We start from the raw sequence: 18,181 nt of genomic DNA, 5'->3' as shown, positions 1-18,181 counted from the left end.
GAGAGAGAGAGAGAGAGAGAGAGAGAGAGAGAGAGAGAGAGAGAGAGAGAGAACCACAACCTGGCCCACCAAGCCCCAAGGATGACACATCTGTTCAGAGCAGGCAAGGCACAGAGAGGACCTTTGGGATGGCCTCACCATGAGACACATTGTCCCCTCACTGACCCACAGCGCTGCAGGGGACAGCACTGGAGCACCATGCGGGAATTTTGCCAGGTGTCATACCCCACCCCATACACACACACACACACACACACACACGCAAAACATGAAGGAAGCACAAGAGAGCAGTAAGGGGAGCAAAACAATCAAGTCCCTGAGGAATCCTGGAAACAGACTTCTGGCATTGGGGTCAGGGCTTAGCCCCTCACAGACTAGACTTCAAAACATATATAAGGGTCAGCAGACAGACCTGAAACCTAGGCCCTTTTTGTTTCTTCTTCTTCCGTTTTCCATGTGTATCTATATAAGATAGGCAAGATAAACAATCCCTAGGAGAAAACAACAGGATGGATGGTTCCAGGGGAATGGGGTGGGGGATCCAGGGTGGTAGGGGAAAGGGAGAGTGGAGCCAACAAATCCAAAGACAAGGGAACAAGAGGTCCAGAATTGATGATGAGGGGTGTAGAGTGGCTTATGGGGTTTGATCAAGTGCAATGTAGCAGAGAGGAATTACTGAGAGCTGAATGAAGATCAAATATGACATAGGCATGTACATATGCAAATATGTTAATATATAATGATAGGGATATAGGTCTATGTACATATTTTTATAGGTTAAGTATTAAGGACATAGGACCTCTACTCAAATCTCCCTCAATGCAAGAACAGTTTGTTCTAATAACCTAGCATTCTGTGATGCTCACCTATCTGACAGGTCCATAATCAAATGGGTGCATAATCAAATGCAGTGAAGAAAGCTGATGGTGCCTGGCTATTACAAGATGTGGCATCCGGCTTGAAGTTAAACAAGTGACCATCTAGCAAGGAAGCAACAAAGCCCACATGGGAGAAGCACATCAATGGAGATCACAAAGTCTTAACCGAACAGGATCAGGTATCACATCAGAAGACCCCAAACGTGCAACCATTTTGATGCAAACAAGGGGGATCAGGATGGAGACCTGAAGCCCATCTGTAGACAATTGGACATCCCCTCACAGAATGGCCACAAGGAAGGGACAAGCCACCCAGGGTGCAGTATAGCACTGACAAAACAAACAAATTTCTCTAGTTCTTTAAGCTTCTTTCCCCCAACTATCATGACCCTAGTTCTATCTTATGAATCTGGCTAAACCAGAACATGTACAGTGGTACAGAGAAGAGCTATTGACACACAGAAGCCAGGACAGATAAACCCCTCAGGACCAATATCGAGAGTAGCAGTACCATGAGAGGGAAGGTGGGAAGAGAAGGGGGAAAGAGGGGAGACCAATTGCAATGAATGATTGATTGATTGATCAATGTACCCGCCCACCCCCCAGGAATGAGCAACAGAAATGTGGATGAAGGGAGACAGCGATGTAAATATGAAAAGAAAAATAATTGATAAGTTATCAAGGGTTCACGAGGGTGAGTGGGTGGGTAGGTGGGGGAGGGAGGGAAAAAAAGAGAGCCTGATACCAAGGGCTCGAGTAGAAAGAAAATGCTTTGGAAATGAGGCCAACATATGTACAAATGTGCTTGACACAATTGATGTATGGATTGTTATAAGATCTATAAGCACCCCCAATAAGATTATTTATTAAAATAAAAATTAAAAAAAAATTACCAGCAGTTGCATAAGAGTTCCAGTCTCTACCCTCTCCAGCATTTATTATCCTCTGTATGAAATTCAGTTTTGAAATCATCTTTTTACTGATCTAATTTGGTTTATTAAAATCTTTCTGATTCCAAAGAGATTCCAGTAGTACCTGATGTCTTTCATACATTCAGTTATTTTGCATTGGTAATAGATGTTTCAATGAAGTAGGAGCTATAATGATAACCCTCTTGCAAATCTAAAAGCTACAGGGATTTTCTTTTCTTTGCATGCAGCTGTGAGGTTATCAGTAGTAAGTGTCTATCTGAAATGGACTGGTCATCTTTTCCTGGATCAATCAATACATCCAGTTAGACAGGACTTCATCAAGTAACATTATAAGCCTTCCAAACTTTGCTCTCATGTGAAATATCCACTAAAGCCTTTTTTGCCCCAGTGACAAAGCACAAGGTTACAAACTGGAGCAAATGTTGAAACACAATTGTTTTTTCCAGAATTCTTCAAAGAGTAAATCAGAGCTCCGAGGCCCCCCACAGAATGACCCAAAAAGGACATTCTTTGGGAATCCACCCGAAAATTGGCATTTATGAATTGTGAAGCTCCTGTGTTGTATAAGATTACATTCTGTAGTTAGTTTTCCAAGAATCTTCAGTGGCATCCACATAAAATTCACCACTGGTGTCCAAGTCCCAGGTCTCATCCTCCTTCAATATTGCAGCCATCAGCACTGGTATCTGGAGCTTCAACAAGGCTGTGTTCTGAGGTTGCTTAATGATAACCTGGTTTTGATATTTAAAAAAATGTTTTCTGCAAGTTAAACCAGACAGCCAATACAGTGCAGCTCTTGGTGGTAAGTAGATAGAAAATTTCATTTTGCAGTTCAATTCAGCGCTGTCATGTTCAATCACTTTTTGTAAGCCTCCAAAACAATTGTTGCAAATGTTTTTCCATGCCATTCTTTTCCTGTTCAATTGGTACTTGATTGTTCTATTGTACCAAAGGATGGATGCTAGATGATCCTGAGATGGGAGCAGAAGCAGAAGACTTGAAGAAATGTTTTCATGCACAAAAGTGTTTTATTTATAATAGGTCCCACTTATCTATTCTGTCTTCCAAAGTGTGTGCTTCCTTTTTAATATATCTGGTAGCCCATGTATTCCCTGCACAAACCCTTAGATTTGTCCCAATTTTCTTGCTGATGATCCAGACAGCTTAGGGTTTTACATGTAGGTCTTTGATCCACCTTGAGTTCATTTTTGTGCATGGGGTGATGTATGGGTCCTGTTTCATTCTTCTGTATATGGATATCTAATTTTTCCAACATCATTTGTTGAAGAGGACATTCCTTTCCCATTTCATGTCTATTGGATCTTTATCAAAAATCAGTTATCTGTAGGTGGATGTTTTTGTTTCTGAGTTTTCTGTCCTGTTCCATTGGTCTATGTATCTATCATTAAACCAGGATCAGGTTGTTTTGACAACTATGTTTATATAGTAGGTTTTGAAGTTAGGTAATGCAAGACCACATATTTTTTCTTTCTGAGAAGTTCTTTGTTTGCTTGCTTGTTTGTTTGTTTTTAATAATCATTTTATTGGGGGCTCTTACAACTCTTGTTACAATCCACACGTCAATTGTATCCAACATATTCGTACATGTATTCCATTGTTCTTTTTTATCCCATTGTTCTTTTCTAGACAGTTACTTTCCATTGAGCCTTGAGAGCAGCCCCTCTTTTTTTCCCCTCTCTCCTCCCCGCCTTGAGAAGTTCTTTTTTAATCTTGGGCTTCTTCTTTGTCCACATGAAGTTGGTGATTACTTTTCCCATTTCTTTTAAGAATGATGTTACAATTTGGATCAGGATTGCAGTGAATTTGTAGATCGCTTTACGTAATATTGACATTTTCACAATATTGATTCTTCCTATCCATGAACATGGAATATTCTTCCATTTGTTTAGGTCTCTGGTTTCTTGTATTCATGCTCTGGAGTTTTCTTTGTGCAGATCTTTTGTTTCTTTGATTAGGTTTATTCCTAGGTATTTCATCTTTCATCTGGCTATTGTGGATGGTATGGTTTATTGATGTCTTTATCTGATCTCTAATATATAGGAGTACAATTGATTTCTGGTTGTTAATCTTGTATCCTGCTACTTTATTAAATTCCTCAATTGTTTCCAACAATCCTATTGTGGAGAAACTTGGAATTCTCTTTATGTAAAATCATATCGTCTACAAATAGCAAGAGTTTCATTTCTTCTTTGTCCAATTGTACTCCTTTAATTTCTTGTTTTCTTGTGGATCTGACTCGGATTTCCAGCACAATGTTGAATAACGCCATTGTTGTGGGTGTCCCACATTCCATGGGAATGTTTTCAGCTTTTCTCCATTGAGTATGATATTCGCCATTAGGTTTTCATATATGGGCTTTATGTGTTGGGGAATTTCCTTTCTTTTCTTATCTTACTGAGTGCTTTTATTAGGAATAGATGTTAGATATTGTCAAGTGCTTTTTTCCGCATCGATTGATATGATCGTGCATTTCTTATCCTTTATCTTGATTATGAATCCTGCTTGGTCATGATGCGTTTTTTTTTTTTAATATGCTGCTGGATTATCTTGGCCAGAATTTTGTTGAGAAATTTTTGCGCCTATGTTCATGACCGATATTGGTTTGTGTGTTCCATATTTGTGGGGTCTTTACCTGGTTTTAGTATCAGGGTTATGCTAGCTTCATAGGATAGTTTGGAAGTTTGCTGTCACTTTCTATGTTCTGGAAGAGTTTGTGTAGAATTGGTGTCAGTTCTTCTCTGGATACTTGGTAGAATTCTCCTGCAAAGACATCTAGTCCTGGGCTTTTTTTGGTTTGGAGTTTCATGATGACTTTGTCTATTTCTTCTTTTGCTATGGGTCTGTTCAAGCTCTTAATGTCCATCCGCATTAATTTGGGTAGTGTGGAAAACTAACACCAAGGGAAATATGACCAGGACTGTATTCCCTAACTTACAACAGAGGAAATCTGGAAAGCTTAATTGGAGATAAAGTCCAAGCACATTATCCTGCCTTAAATGTCATTCCCACAGATTCTTCCCTAACAGCTATGCTGCCTTAAAGCGAGCACAGGGTTGATTCTGTCTCCCTGTAGAAGCAGACATTCTTTGATTATCTCCTTCCAGGAGGCACCCATCCCCACTCATCCCTTCCCCAATATAGGTATTAGGTTTCCTCACCTGTGTGCTCAGGAACTTTACTGTGATTACCACCCTCCTTGTGATGTATGTAACTACTGAATTTGCATGACTAATGGCTACCTATAAAAGCCCCAAAACAATAAAGAGGCCCCTTCCTTCCCTTTCTCCCCTCTCTTCCCCTCCTCTCCCATCCCCACGTGGACCACCAAGAGGGGCTGAGGTGAGCATGCTACCATGAAATGAGGCTGACTTCTTTATTTTACTCTCTCTTCTATCTCTCTTATTCTCTATCACTTTACTATAATCTTTATATATCATAGCCATACAATTGTGCCTACAAGCCCGTGGAATTTGCCATGGCTCGTTACCGTGACAGGTTAGCGGGTGTATTTCTAGGTATTTTCCATGTCATCTAGAATATCGAATTTGTGGGAATGTTAGGTAGCTTAGCCTAGGGAATTGGGAAGTCCATTTACGCACGCACAGGAGAGCCAGCAAAAGACAAAAGCTGGATTTTCCCGCCGGTGGGCTTGGATGGGCTTTACACCTGGAGCAGCCCACCTGGGCCAGTGATTGCAATTCAGCCAATGGAATTGACCTGGGGTCGTTCACCACACCTCCCCCGGGAACCCTTAAAAGGCAGGGACCGCAAGGGAGAGGGGCTCTTGGTCTTCTGTCTTGTCTTGCTTGGGCGGTCTGGTGGTCTTCGTGGGAGGAGAGAGATCCTTGCGTGTCCCGGAGCAGTCTCTGCCAGGCCGCATGGTCAAAGGAATCCTATGGGTGCCGCGTAAAACCTGATGCTTCTTTGAACTTTCATTAAATTCACTTGGATCACGAGCCCGGCTTCAGTGTGAAATCTTTCTCGCGTGGAGCTAAGGACCGAGGCTGAGATTTAGGCCGGAGAGAGAAACCTAACATAAATACAGTTTTTTGTACTACTGTTATTATTCTTTTTATTTTATTTGGATCTGTTGTGATGCCACCTGCTTCATCTCTAATTCTAGATGTTTTCATTTGCTGTTTCTTTCCTTCATTAATTTTGCTAGTGGATTGTCAATTTTGTGGATCCTTTCAAAGAACCAACTTCTTGTTTTGTTGATTTTTCCATTGTTTTTCTGTTTTCTAGTTCATTTATTTATACTCTGATTTTTATTATTTCTTTTTGTTGTTGGGGAGGGGGGAGTTTATGCTGTTTACTCTGTTCTAATTGTTGGAGATGTTGTGTTAAAGTATTGAAAATTATTTTGTCCTCTTTTTGTGTGTGCATTAATTGCTATAAAGTAACCTCTGACAGCTGCTTTTGTTGTTTTATCTTTATTTACTTGTTTTGCAGAGTACATTTTTCCACAGGATTTTCTGAAATGTATGTGTGTGTTTCAGAAGCTGATTACATGACTCAATTCCATGGAGCTTCTAGGTAGATTCAAACTGCCTACCTTTATTTTTTTTTAGTCATTTTATTGGAGGCTCATACAACTCTTATCATAATCCATACATACATCCATTGTGTCAACCACATTTGCACATTTATTGCCATACTCACTCTCAAAACCATTTGCTTTCTGCTTGAGCCCTTGATGTCAGCGCCTCAATTTTCCCCCCTCCTTCCCTGTCCCCCTCCCTCATGAACCCTTGTTAACTTATAAATTATTATTATTTTGTCATGTCTTACACTGTCCAAAATCTCCCTTCACCCATTTCTCTATTGTCCATCCCTCAGGGAGGAGGTTATATGTAGATCTTTGTAATTGGTTCCCCTTTCTCCCCCCCCCCCACCTTCCCCTTCTCCTCCAGGTATCGCTACTCTCATTATTGGTCCTGAGGGGTTTATCTGTCCTGGATTCCCTGTGTTTCCAGCTCTTATCTGTACCGGTGTACATCCTCTGGAATAGCCAGATTTGTAAGGTAGAATTGGGATCATGATAGTGGAGGAGAGGAAGCATTAAAGAACTAGAGGAAACTTGTATGTTTCCTCGGTGCTATACTGCACCCTGACTGGCTTTTCTCATCCTCGTGACCCTTCTGTAAAGGGATGTCCAATTGTTTACAGATGGGCTTTGGTTCTCCACTCTGCACTCCCCCTCATTCACATTGATATGATTATTTGTTCTGGGTCTTTAATGACTGATACCTGATCCTATCAACACCTCATGATCACACAGGTTGGTGTGCTTCTTCCATGTGGACTTTGTTGCTTCTCGGCTAGAAGGCCACTTGTTTGTCTTCAAGCCTTTAAGACTCCAGATGCTATATCTTTCGATAGCCACACACCATCAACATTCTTCACCACCTTTGCTTATGCACCAATTTTGCCTTCAGCAATCGTGCTGGGAAGGTGAGCATCATGAAATGCCATGTAATTACAACAAACTGTTCTTGCATTGAGGGAGTACTTGAGGAGAGGCCCAATGTCCATCTGCTACCTTGATACTTAACAGAAATATATGTACATAGATCTATGTCCTTGTTGTTATATATAAAAAATATATTTACATATGTACATGGATGGCAGGGAGTTTTGAGTGTGCGGAACTGTAGCAGTCTCAGCCCTCATCTTCTTTACCTCATTCAACATTTTACCCTTACTGAAAAGCCAATCTGGCTTAGCCTGCAGGAGCCCTGGTTACATAATGGTTGCACACTGGGCCGCTAACTGCAAGACCAGCAGTTTGAAACCAACAACTGCTCTGCCGGCCAAAAGAGGAGGCTTTTCACTTTGGTCACGGTATAGTCTCAGGAACACACAGAAACAGTTCTGCTCTGCGCTATGGGATCCCTAGGAGTCAGCATTACTTGATTGCCGTTTGGTGTTTTTTTGGTGTGATCCGTGTAAAAGACTGAGTCAGATGGCACAAAGGAAACGTGGCAGATAGATGTTTCGTTTTCACTTCTGGGGTTTGTTGGAGCAACCGTCAAAGAGGGTCAAAGTCAGTCCACGGAGCCCACTGAAGAGTAGGGGTGCATTTCCACATTCATGTTTTGAATAAGGAAGGTCCAATTGTTTGAACAGCAAACTGTGTGAAGCAATGGTAATGGCTCAAAGGGCTCTAGAACAAAGTCATAAAAGCCCCTGGCAATCAACCACTACCAATGAGGTTCTGCAATTGTCCCACATCCGGGACAGTTCTGTGGCCTGCTGATTGACAGGGGCCGGTATTCACGGGTGTGCCCTCCTCTCCATGGAGTTTACACACAGGGCAATAATTCCCTAACTGTTGCTTTCTGTACAGGGGTATTGTGAGGAATGGGGAGTCCCCCATGCTGACACAGTTGAATTTCATCAGATAAAAGATCCTGCCCTTATTTTTCTACCTATAGAATGCAGTTTCTTTAAGAAAGGAATGGTAGTGTTTTGTGTTCCCTATGAAGGAGAAAAAGAATCCAGAGTTCCTTTCAAATCAAAGTTTTGTCCTTTGATCAAAGGTACCTCCAAGGGCTACTGTCAAGTGCAGTGAAAAGGCTTTGTTGGATTATCTAAAGGTATCTGAGTGTGTCCTTTCTCTTGCTTCTAACACGTAGGCCCAGGCATTTCTACAGCAAATAGCATCCGTGGCAAGCACTGAAATTGTGCCCCTGTCCAAACACCTGACACCCCTCTTCTAGATCATTGCACCATTACGCCATTTCAAAAAGGCAAAGCAAGCTCATTAATCTTTTAATATATCATGGCACCTCAGGAAGATGACAACTGGATCTTCCTTGCTTTCCTTGATGAAAATAGGCCGATGTTATGTCAAAGTCAGTTTCTTCCCATTCCACATTCAGCAGAGTCAGGGTACAGCATTTGCCTTGAGGCACGGAGGCGGTCAAATACCAAAGTAGTTGTTTTAACTTGCTGAGTGATTTCTCACAGCAGGTAAGAGAAACTGCAATGGTGACTAGCAATTGCCCAGAGCACCTGCCATACCCAGCATACCTGAATTCGGACCCTGCAGGCGGGGTGGAAGGGAATGTCACATTTCCATTAGATTCTGCCCTACACTGACGCTTCTTCTTTCCTGATGTGCAGGTGTGCCTTGTTTTATCTGTGTTCTGCTTTATTACACTTCACAGGTACTGTATTTGCTACAAACTGAAGGCTTGTGGACAGTAAGTCTTATCGGCACCATCTTCCAAAAGTACAGGCTCACTTTGTGCCACTGTATCACATTTTGATAATTCTCGCAGCGGTTCAGAGTTTTCCATAATGCTCTGGCCGGCTTGACAGACTGCAGTAATGTGTAAACGTAACTTTTGAGTGAACCACAAAACAAAACTTGTGTGACTTGCTTTATTATAATATTTGTTTTATTACACTGGTCTGGAATAGAACTGGCAATATCTCCAAGGTATGACTACAGTCACCCAGAATGTAGTTAGTCATGGAATGGGCTGTTTTACTGTGGAAATGTTATAATCAGTAGATTCCCCATAATATCACTGCATCAAAATTTACAGAACAGTGAAAAACTGAGTCAATTACTTTCTTCAGGAACTGCGTTGTTCCTTTTTCTTTAGCTTCCTGATTTCTCTCTCAGACAAAGGTGCATCACCCCAGGCAGCTAGAACACAGTCAGATGCATTTTCACAATTTCATGTGAGACACAAGCCATTGCTGTGCTTTTCTCTGCAAGTCTATTCAGGTTAGAGCTGTTATCAGGATGGTCACAGGTTGTTCAGTTGGCAGCCTTTACATTCTCATTCCTTCCAGCAAGAAACAAAGATGAGTGGTTACCAATGGGATCGCTCTACTCTGTCTTATAGGATTGCTATGAGCTGGAATCACATTGAATTCATAATACTGCCTGGTGTGGTCACTAGGATTCAGAATTGACTTGACAGCGAGTTTGGCTTTTGAGTGAGTCTGGTTTAGTAATAAGCTCTCAATTCTGATGAGTTCTACTGTGACTGTGTAGGAGAATGGGTCCTTGTGAGGGGAAATGCCCGCTGAAATGCTAAAGGGTACTGGGGAATCATGCCTGCAATGTACCCACCAATAAATCAGAAAAGACTATGGAGGATAGAAAGTATGAGAGGGAAAGGATGTTAAGGTAAATATTGCAAAATGTTAATGTGGTGCAGTGAGTTACTTGATGTGGTGAAGCATCCTACTCTTTTTAACTTCCACCAAATGATTGGGTATGTTTTCCTCTTTTCCTGATGGATTTGGGTAAGAGAAGGTGGGGGAAGATTCTGATAGACTTTTATGATTCAGATGTGAATGATGGTTAATAGGGTTAATTGCGATTGTAAAGAGCTAGAACTTTAATGTAGTGATTGGTCGATTATAAGTGAGTCATCTAAGAAACAAGAAGGAGTTCTAATGGTGTAGTGGGTCATGAGTTGGGTTGTTATCCCCAAGGTCAGTAGTTCAAACCTACCATCCATCTATCCATATACCTCATCACTATTATTGTTATATTTATTCCAACTTTGTTGGGGTTTTTTTTCATTCCTGCCATCTGGTTTAAATTTTAATCCTATAGACAGAAAGAAATATGTTTAGGTTAAGTCCTTTACCAGATTTATTTAATTTGTATGCTGAGTAAATAATCCTAGAGAAGTTTCCCACTTTCTTGAGTCCCTAGATATTCTGATTGAGCAGGTGTGCATCAGGCCCCGGGAATTCACTTTGTGGCAAACATCTCTGATGATCGCTGTGATTTCCTAGGCAGTTAGGAGAGTTACACTCTAGACACCAAAGGACTGTAGGTAGAAGCCAAACATAATTCCAAGAATATTGCTCTGAAACCACCAGTAAAATGTGAACATATGTCATCTTTTTAGCCTGTTTCTATCAAGTCCATACATACTTTCCAAAGGGTATTGTCTTAGAATTTTGTTACTAGTTCCTAACTATGGATTTCTCATTTTTATTGTAACTTATAAACTGGCATTTAATCCATTCTCTTCAGAAATATGTATGGAGCACCTGCTAGGTCTCATGCACTTCAAAGACATTGCATTCTGAGAGAAGAGAAATCAAAAGCATAGGGCAAGCTACTGGGAGGTTTGAGAAGTATGTGGCAGTTATGTAATCTCCTGTCAACTTGAGAAGGGGTGGAGTCTACCCTGTCAACTGTGCGATAGTCAATGAGGCCTCTGTGTGGACTTAGCCTTCTCCTGAGGATTCTGGGAACTGCCATGTTCCTTCCTGGAGGCGGGACACATACACTCTCTGCTTTGTCTTCTTGTTAACAAGCCACATGCAGCCAAGCTGGTTGAGCCAGAACCCTGGAGCTGGAGGAGTCATGTGGAGACCCACACCAGCGAGATGTTTCCTCCACCACTAGATCACAAGACTTTCCATCCAATGGCCTATGATATTCCTGAATTTGAAGTCATTGCATGTGTTGCATGAGTCTAAAGAAGAATTTATAGACTGGCATCAGACATATGGGCTAATATTGGGCTTATGGACTTGAACTAGACTGGGCTGGGATGTTTTCTTAATGTACGATTACTCTTTGAGATAAAGTTCCCCATTACACACATGAGTGTCTCTGGATTTGTTTTTCTAGTCTACCCAGACTAACACCAGTCCTTTCAATTATTTAATATGAGCTGTAAAGCACCCCCTAATTCATAAGAAGTTCAAAACAGAAAAAAAGACTGAGATTTGGGACTTTGTGAATTTTCCACAACAGGTTATCTGAAGTTTTATGCCTACCTACAAAGAAATGTTTTCCTAATATAAGTGGGTCTCCCCCCACCAAAAAAAAAATGGGGAAAAAACTCCACTGGACGGAGCTTTGTGGTAAGCATGTTTTCCTGGTAGGTGAGTGACTGAGTGATTTTCTCATTTCACAAAAGGTGAAATGTCCATTGATGGCAAGCCTCGTTCTGGATAACTGTCGACTTTCCAAAATTTGAGCACTTGAGTTTGAAGACTGACGACTGATCATTGAAGAGATAGGGAAGTTATCTGGACTGTCTTGAAGCTTGGCTCAGTGGATTGTAACGAGAGATTTGGGAATGAGAAGGGTCCTTGTGAAATTTGTGCCTTGGGGTCTAACTGACCAGGAAACGGAGCATCACGTGGAAACATGCTATGCTTTGAAAGAATAACTCTGAAGTGACCCAGACTTTTTTCCAAGGCCATGACTGGTGATGACACATACTGCTATCCTTATGACCCCAAAGCAAACATCAGTCAAGTCAGTGGAAGACACTGTCATCACGGGTCCCATCAAAAGCTCTCCAAGTGACATCAAAGATCAAGATGATGCTATTTGGGGTTTTTTTTTATGTGAGGGAGATAATGCATTTGGAGTTCATCCCACCAGGTCAGACTGTTAATCAAGCTTTCTATTTGGAGGTTCTGAAAAGATTGCACAGCAGTGTGTGTCATAAAAGGTCTGATTTACGATGAAACATACACCTTTTCTCTAGTTCCTAAATGCTTCCTCCCTCCACCACCCCCTCTCCTATCATGATCCCAATTTTACCTTACAAATCTGGCTAGACCAGAGGATGTACACTGGTACAGATAGGAACTGGAAACACAGGGAATTCAGGGCAGACGATCCCTTCAGGACCAGTGGTGTGAGTGGCAATAGCAGGAGTGTGGAGGGAGGGTTGGGTGGAAAGGAAGAACCGATTACAAGGATCTACATATAACCTCCTCCCTTGGGGATGGACAACAGAAAAATGGTGAAGGGATGTGGTCTGAGTTGGGGTGCCAGCCCCCCCCCCACTATCATGGGTTTGATAAGCACAATTGTACGGTTGAGAACATGAGAGATAAAAGAGATATTGCAATAATGGAGTGAGACTCTTTTCATGGTAGCATGCTCACCTCAGACCCGACTTGATGGTCCGCCTGGAGAGAGGGGGAAGGGAAGGAGGGCAAGGGAGTGAGGGAAGGAGCAGCTGAGAGAAGGAGAAAGAGAGAGAGCTCTATTGCTAATTCAGGCCTATATCCCTTTGGGGGGCGTGCATTCTCACTAATTACAGGTAAAGACATGTCACAGGAAGGGGTTGCACTATAGGTTACAGTTATAGGACAATGAGATGGATATGCATACAATAGGGAGAGGAGAGGTTGTGGTATACATGTGACAAGATGGGCGGATCCTAGATTTAGGATGGCAGCTTAACTTTGGATGTTCTCTGGATCTCCATAAGAACCATTAGCAGTAGGGTGTAAACCCCACCTACAGGAACCAATCTAATGGTCGCAAGCCTTAAGGAGAAGTAATCCATTGTCGCCAGCAGCAGGGAGCAGGCCCACCGTGTGGTGCTGGTGCGGTGACAGCAGTGTGGTCGCTGATTGCCTCAAGGGAAATAAGTTTATCATTAGTTGTAAGCAGTGTCTGAAGTCTAACATATTTGGGGGAGATGACTTGGAGAAATCTTTGTTTCTCACAAGGGAGACATCAGACTGTGTAAGATATGACAAAGTAGTAATAATTTCTAAATTATCAAAGGTTCATTAGGGAGTGGGGTGGGGAGGGAGGGGAAAAACGAGGAAATGATACTAAGGCCTCAAGTAGAAAGCAAATGATTTTGAGAATGATGATGGCAACAAATGTGCTTGACACAATGGATGGATGGATGGATGGATTGTGATAAGAGTTGTACAAGCCCCCAATAAAATGATTAACAAAGAAAAAAAAGCCTGATTTGTGGCAGACAGGGGACTGGTTTTGCCACCACGACAATACACCTGCTCACATACCTATCTCAGTGTGTCAGTTTTTAGCTAAAAACAGCATGCCTCTCTTGCACCATGCACCTGACTCACCTGGTCTTGCTCTGTGAGACTTCTTTTTGATTCCAAGAATGAAGAGGGACATGAAAATGTTAGGTAGCTTAGCCTAGGGAATTGGGAAGTCCATTTACGTGCGCGCAGGAGAGCCAGCAAAGGACAAAAGCTGGATTTTCCCGCCAGTGGGCCCAGATGGGCGTTACACCTGGAGCAGCCCACCTGGGCCAGGTGACTGCAATTCAGCCAATGGGATCAACCTGGGGTCGTTCACCACGCCTCCCCCGGGAACCCTTGAAAAGGCAGGGACCAAGAGGGAGAGGGTCTTGGCTTGCTTGTGCGGTCTGGTCGTCTTCGTGGGAGGAGAGAGATCCTTGCATGACCTGGGGAAGTCTCTGCCAGGCCGCATGGTCAAAGGAATCCTATGGGTGCCGCGTAAAACCTGAAGCTTCTTTGAACTCTCATTAAATTCACTTGGATCACGAGCCCAGCTTCGGCGTGAAATCTTTCTCGCGTGGAGCCAAGGACTGAGGCTGAAATCCCGGAGAGAGAGACCTAACATAAGAGACTTAACAAAAGGACAGCGATTTGATGATGTAGAAGAGGTGAAGAAAAACATGAGGGAGGTGCTGTCAGCCAGCCAAACAGATGACTTTGAAAAATATTTCCAAGAATGGAATTGCAAATTTGTCCAATGTATTAAATGCAATGGAGAGTACTTTAAAGGTAACAAAGTTGGGTTTTTTTAAAATAATAATTCTATTGGGTGCTCATACAACTCATATCACAATCTGTTAGGTTTCTCTCTCCGGCCTAAATCTCAGCCTCGGTCCTTAGCTCCACGTGAGAAAGATTTCACGCCAAAGCCGGGCTCGTGATCCAAGTGAATTTAATGAAAGTTCAAAGAAGCATCAGGTTTTACGCGGCACCCATAGGATTCCTTTGACCATGCGGCCTGGCAGAGACTGCTCCGGGACACGCAAGGATCTCTCCCCTCCCACGAAGACGACCAGACCACCCAAGCAAGACAAGACCAAGAGCACCTCTCCCTTCCGGTCCCTGCCTTTTAAAGGTTCCCAGGGGAGGTGTGGTGAACGACCCCAGGTCGATCCCATTGGCTGAATTACAATCACCCGGCCCAGGTGGGCTGCTCCAGGTGTAACGCCCATCCAAGCCCACCTGCGGGAAAATCCAGCTTTTGTCTTTTGCTGGCTCTCCCGGGCATGTGTAATGGACTTCCCAGTTCCCTAGGCTAAGCTACCTAACAAATCCATACATCAATTGTGTAAAGCACATTTGTACATTCATCATTCTCAAAACATTTGCCCTTGGCATCAGCTCCTCATTTTTCCCCCTCCCTCATGAACCCTTGGTAATTCATAAGTTACTATTTTGTCATATCTTATGCTGTCTGATGTCTCCCTGCACCACCATTTCTGTTGTCCTTCCCCCAAGGAGGAGGTTATATGTAGTTATGTTAGGTCTCTCTCTCCGGGACTAGATTTCAGCCTCGGTCCTTGGCTCCGCGCGAGAAAGATTTCACGCCGAAGCCGGGCTTGTGATCCAAGTGAATTTAATGAGAGTTAAAAGAAGCTTCAGGTTTTACGCGGCACCCATAGGATTCCTTTGACCATGTGGCCTGGCAGAGACTTCCCCAGGTCATGCAAGGATCCTCTCCTCCCACGAAGACGACCAGACCGCACAAGCAAGCCAAGACCCTCTCCCTCTCAGTCCCTGCCTTTTCAAGGGTTCCCGGGGGAGGCGTGGTGAACGACCCCAGGTTGATCCCATTGGCTGAATTGCAGTCACCTGGCCCAGGTGGGCTGCTCCAGGTGTAACGCCCATCTGGGCCCACTGGCGGGAAAATCCAGCTTTGTCCTTTGCTGGCTCTCCTGGGCATTCGTATTTGGACTTCCCAATTCCCTAGGCTAAGCTACCTAACAGATCCCTGTAATTGGTTCCCCCTTTCTATCCCACCCTCCCTCCACCCTCCAGGTATCCCCACTCTCACCACTGGTCCTGAAGGGATCATCTGTCCTGGATTCCCTGTGTTTCCAGTTCCTGTCTGTACCAGTGTACATCCTCTGGTCTAGCCAGACTTGTAAGGTAGAATTGGGATCATGATAGTGGGGAGGAGGAAGCATTTAGGAACTAGAGGAAAGTTCTATGTTTCATCGTTGTACACTGCACACTGACTGGCTCGTCTCCTCCCCGAGACCCTTCCAGTTGCCTACAGTTGGGCTTTGGGTCCCCACTCCACTCTCCCTCTCATTCACAATGATTATGATTTTTTGTTCTTTGATGCCTAGAAAAAGTTGTTTTGTAAAATAATTATAATAATAATAATACACAGTTGTGAAAAAATATTCTGTTTTGTGTGTGTGTATCTCTTCGTAAGTAACTTTCTGCATGGCACAATTCCATGAAATTAGCCCCTGTTATAATGTAATAGCAAGCATGTGGGGGATTAGTTCACTCTCTTCTGCTTCTTAACTTTTGGCAACTACCAAATTACCAAAAATCATCTAATAGCTGTGCACAATCTGGCCGGATAACTATGCTCATATCCAGCCACAGGTTTGCATGGTGGGGGGGCTCTCCCCCATGTTGGTGTGCAACAGCCCACTCTGCCTACTTGGGGCCCACATGTGCTTGGGCTTTAGGTCTCTTGGACTCCAGGAATTCCCCAATGTGGGTGTTTTTTCCCACATGATTTTTCGTGCCCTGTTGTGAACTCCAGCACAGTTTCCATGCAGCTTAGCACGCTTTTCAAAAATAGCATGTATCCTTTTGAGACTGTTAAACCTGAAACTTTCCCTTTCCATCATATCCTCAACCTCACCTGCCCCGCACTCCTCCCCAAGTGGGGATAGCAGGGAATGAGGAGCAGACTGAGGGCAGGTCTCGGCCTCTCCGGTGGCTCTCTGTTCAGGTCGAGGGTAGGATCTTTCCCACATATGCTGTGCATATGTACCCACCCTCTCTGGGCTTGTACTCTCTCTTTTTGGTTCTGGGACACCTTTCTTGGTTCTGCACACTCCTCTTCACGTCCATTCCCACATGCAGCCTTGCACGCTTTTTCAGAGATGGTGTGGACTATCTGAGACTGTACTACCCCAAACGTCCCTTTCCATTATCAAAGTTACCTGAATTCACAAAAGAGCTTCTGTCATGTGAGTTCTTTCAGCGCTGAGAAGAACTGAGGTAAACCATCTCAAAAACCGAACAGAAGCATATTTGTGACAGGAAGGTGCCTACACAAAAAGATGGGTATGGTGGCCTAACCATAGTCCTCTCTGGCTGGCTTGACTTTGGGTGCATCTGAGCTCTTCTCCAGGGGAATAATCTATGATCCTTAGCAAAAAGGTGCCTCTCTAGGGTTCCCCCCGACCTGCCTCACTAGGTCGCGGAACCTCACCCGGGAGCTATTTTGCTATAATAAAGCTGTCCTTGAATTTACTTTCCTTTAATCTGACTCTGGTCTCACTCCATGCCTCAGTTTACTTACAGGTATGAAGGAGAAGAAGGAACCCTGGGGCACTGGTAAGTGTTGGACAGCTAATGGCAAGGTCAGTGGTTCAAACCCACCTCCTGTTCTGAGGGAGAAAGATGAGACTCAGCTCCCATAAGGATTTACAACTTCAGAACCCCTACACAGGGTCATTATAAGTCATTATCAACTCTGGCTGTCAGCTCTGCTTTTGGCTTTTGGTAGAAGGGAAGGAGGTGCAAAGGATGAATGTGTTTGACTGCTAACAAAAAGGGTGGCGGTTGGAGTCCACTCAGGGCATCTCAGAAGAAAAGCCTGGTGATTGACTTCTGAAAAATCAGCCATCAAAACCCATGCAGCAGATGGACATTGGGCCTCCACTCAAGCATTTATTCAATGCAAGAACACTTGTTCAATTAAACTGGCATTCCAGGATACACACCTTCCTGACACGATTGCTGAAGAAAAATGTGTGCATAAGCAAATGTGGTGAAGAAAGCCGATGGTGCCCGGCTATCAAAAGATATAGTGTCTGGGGTCTTAAAGGCTTAAAGATAAACAAGCGGCCATCTATCTGAGAAGCATCAAAGCCCACATGGAAGAAGCACACTAGCTTGGCTGACTTCGAGGTGTAGAAGGGACCAGTTACTAGACTTCAAAGAACTAAAAATCACATCAGTGGGTGCCCACCTTCCTGATACAATCACTGAAGACAAACGTGTGCATAAGCAAATGTGGTGAAGAAAGCCGATGGTGCCCGGCTATCAAAAGATATAGTGTCTGGGGTCTTAAAGGCTTGAAGATAAACAAGTGGCCATCTAGCTGAGAAGCATCAAAGTCCACATGGAAGAAGCACACCAGCCTGTCTGACCACAAGGTGCGGAAGGGACCAGTTATCAGACATGAAAGAACTAAAAATCATATCAATGGGTGAGCACCTCCCTGATGTGATCAAGGAAAACAAACGTGAGCATAAGCAAATATGGTGAAAAAAGCTGATGGTGCCCAGCTATCAAAAGGTATAGCATCAGGGGTCTTAAAGACTCGAAGATAAA

At 43.4% G+C, this 18,181-nt stretch overlaps 1 pseudogene; it reads right to left on the bottom strand.

Annotated features, from left to right (window-relative positions):
• Positions 1 to 1,935: 1,935 nt before the first annotated feature.
• LOC142461114 (S-formylglutathione hydrolase pseudogene) lies at positions 1,936 to 2,718 on the bottom strand (annotated as a pseudogene).
• Positions 2,719 to 18,181: the final 15,463 nt, after the last annotated feature.

This window comes from Tenrec ecaudatus, chromosome 11 (genome assembly GCF_050624435.1).
Source record: "Tenrec ecaudatus isolate mTenEca1 chromosome 11, mTenEca1.hap1, whole genome shotgun sequence".
NCBI classification, from domain to species: Eukaryota; Metazoa; Chordata; class Mammalia; order Afrosoricida; family Tenrecidae; genus Tenrec; species Tenrec ecaudatus.
Note: the sequence above shows the minus strand (reverse complement) of the source record. Positions and strands in the feature narration are given on the sequence as shown.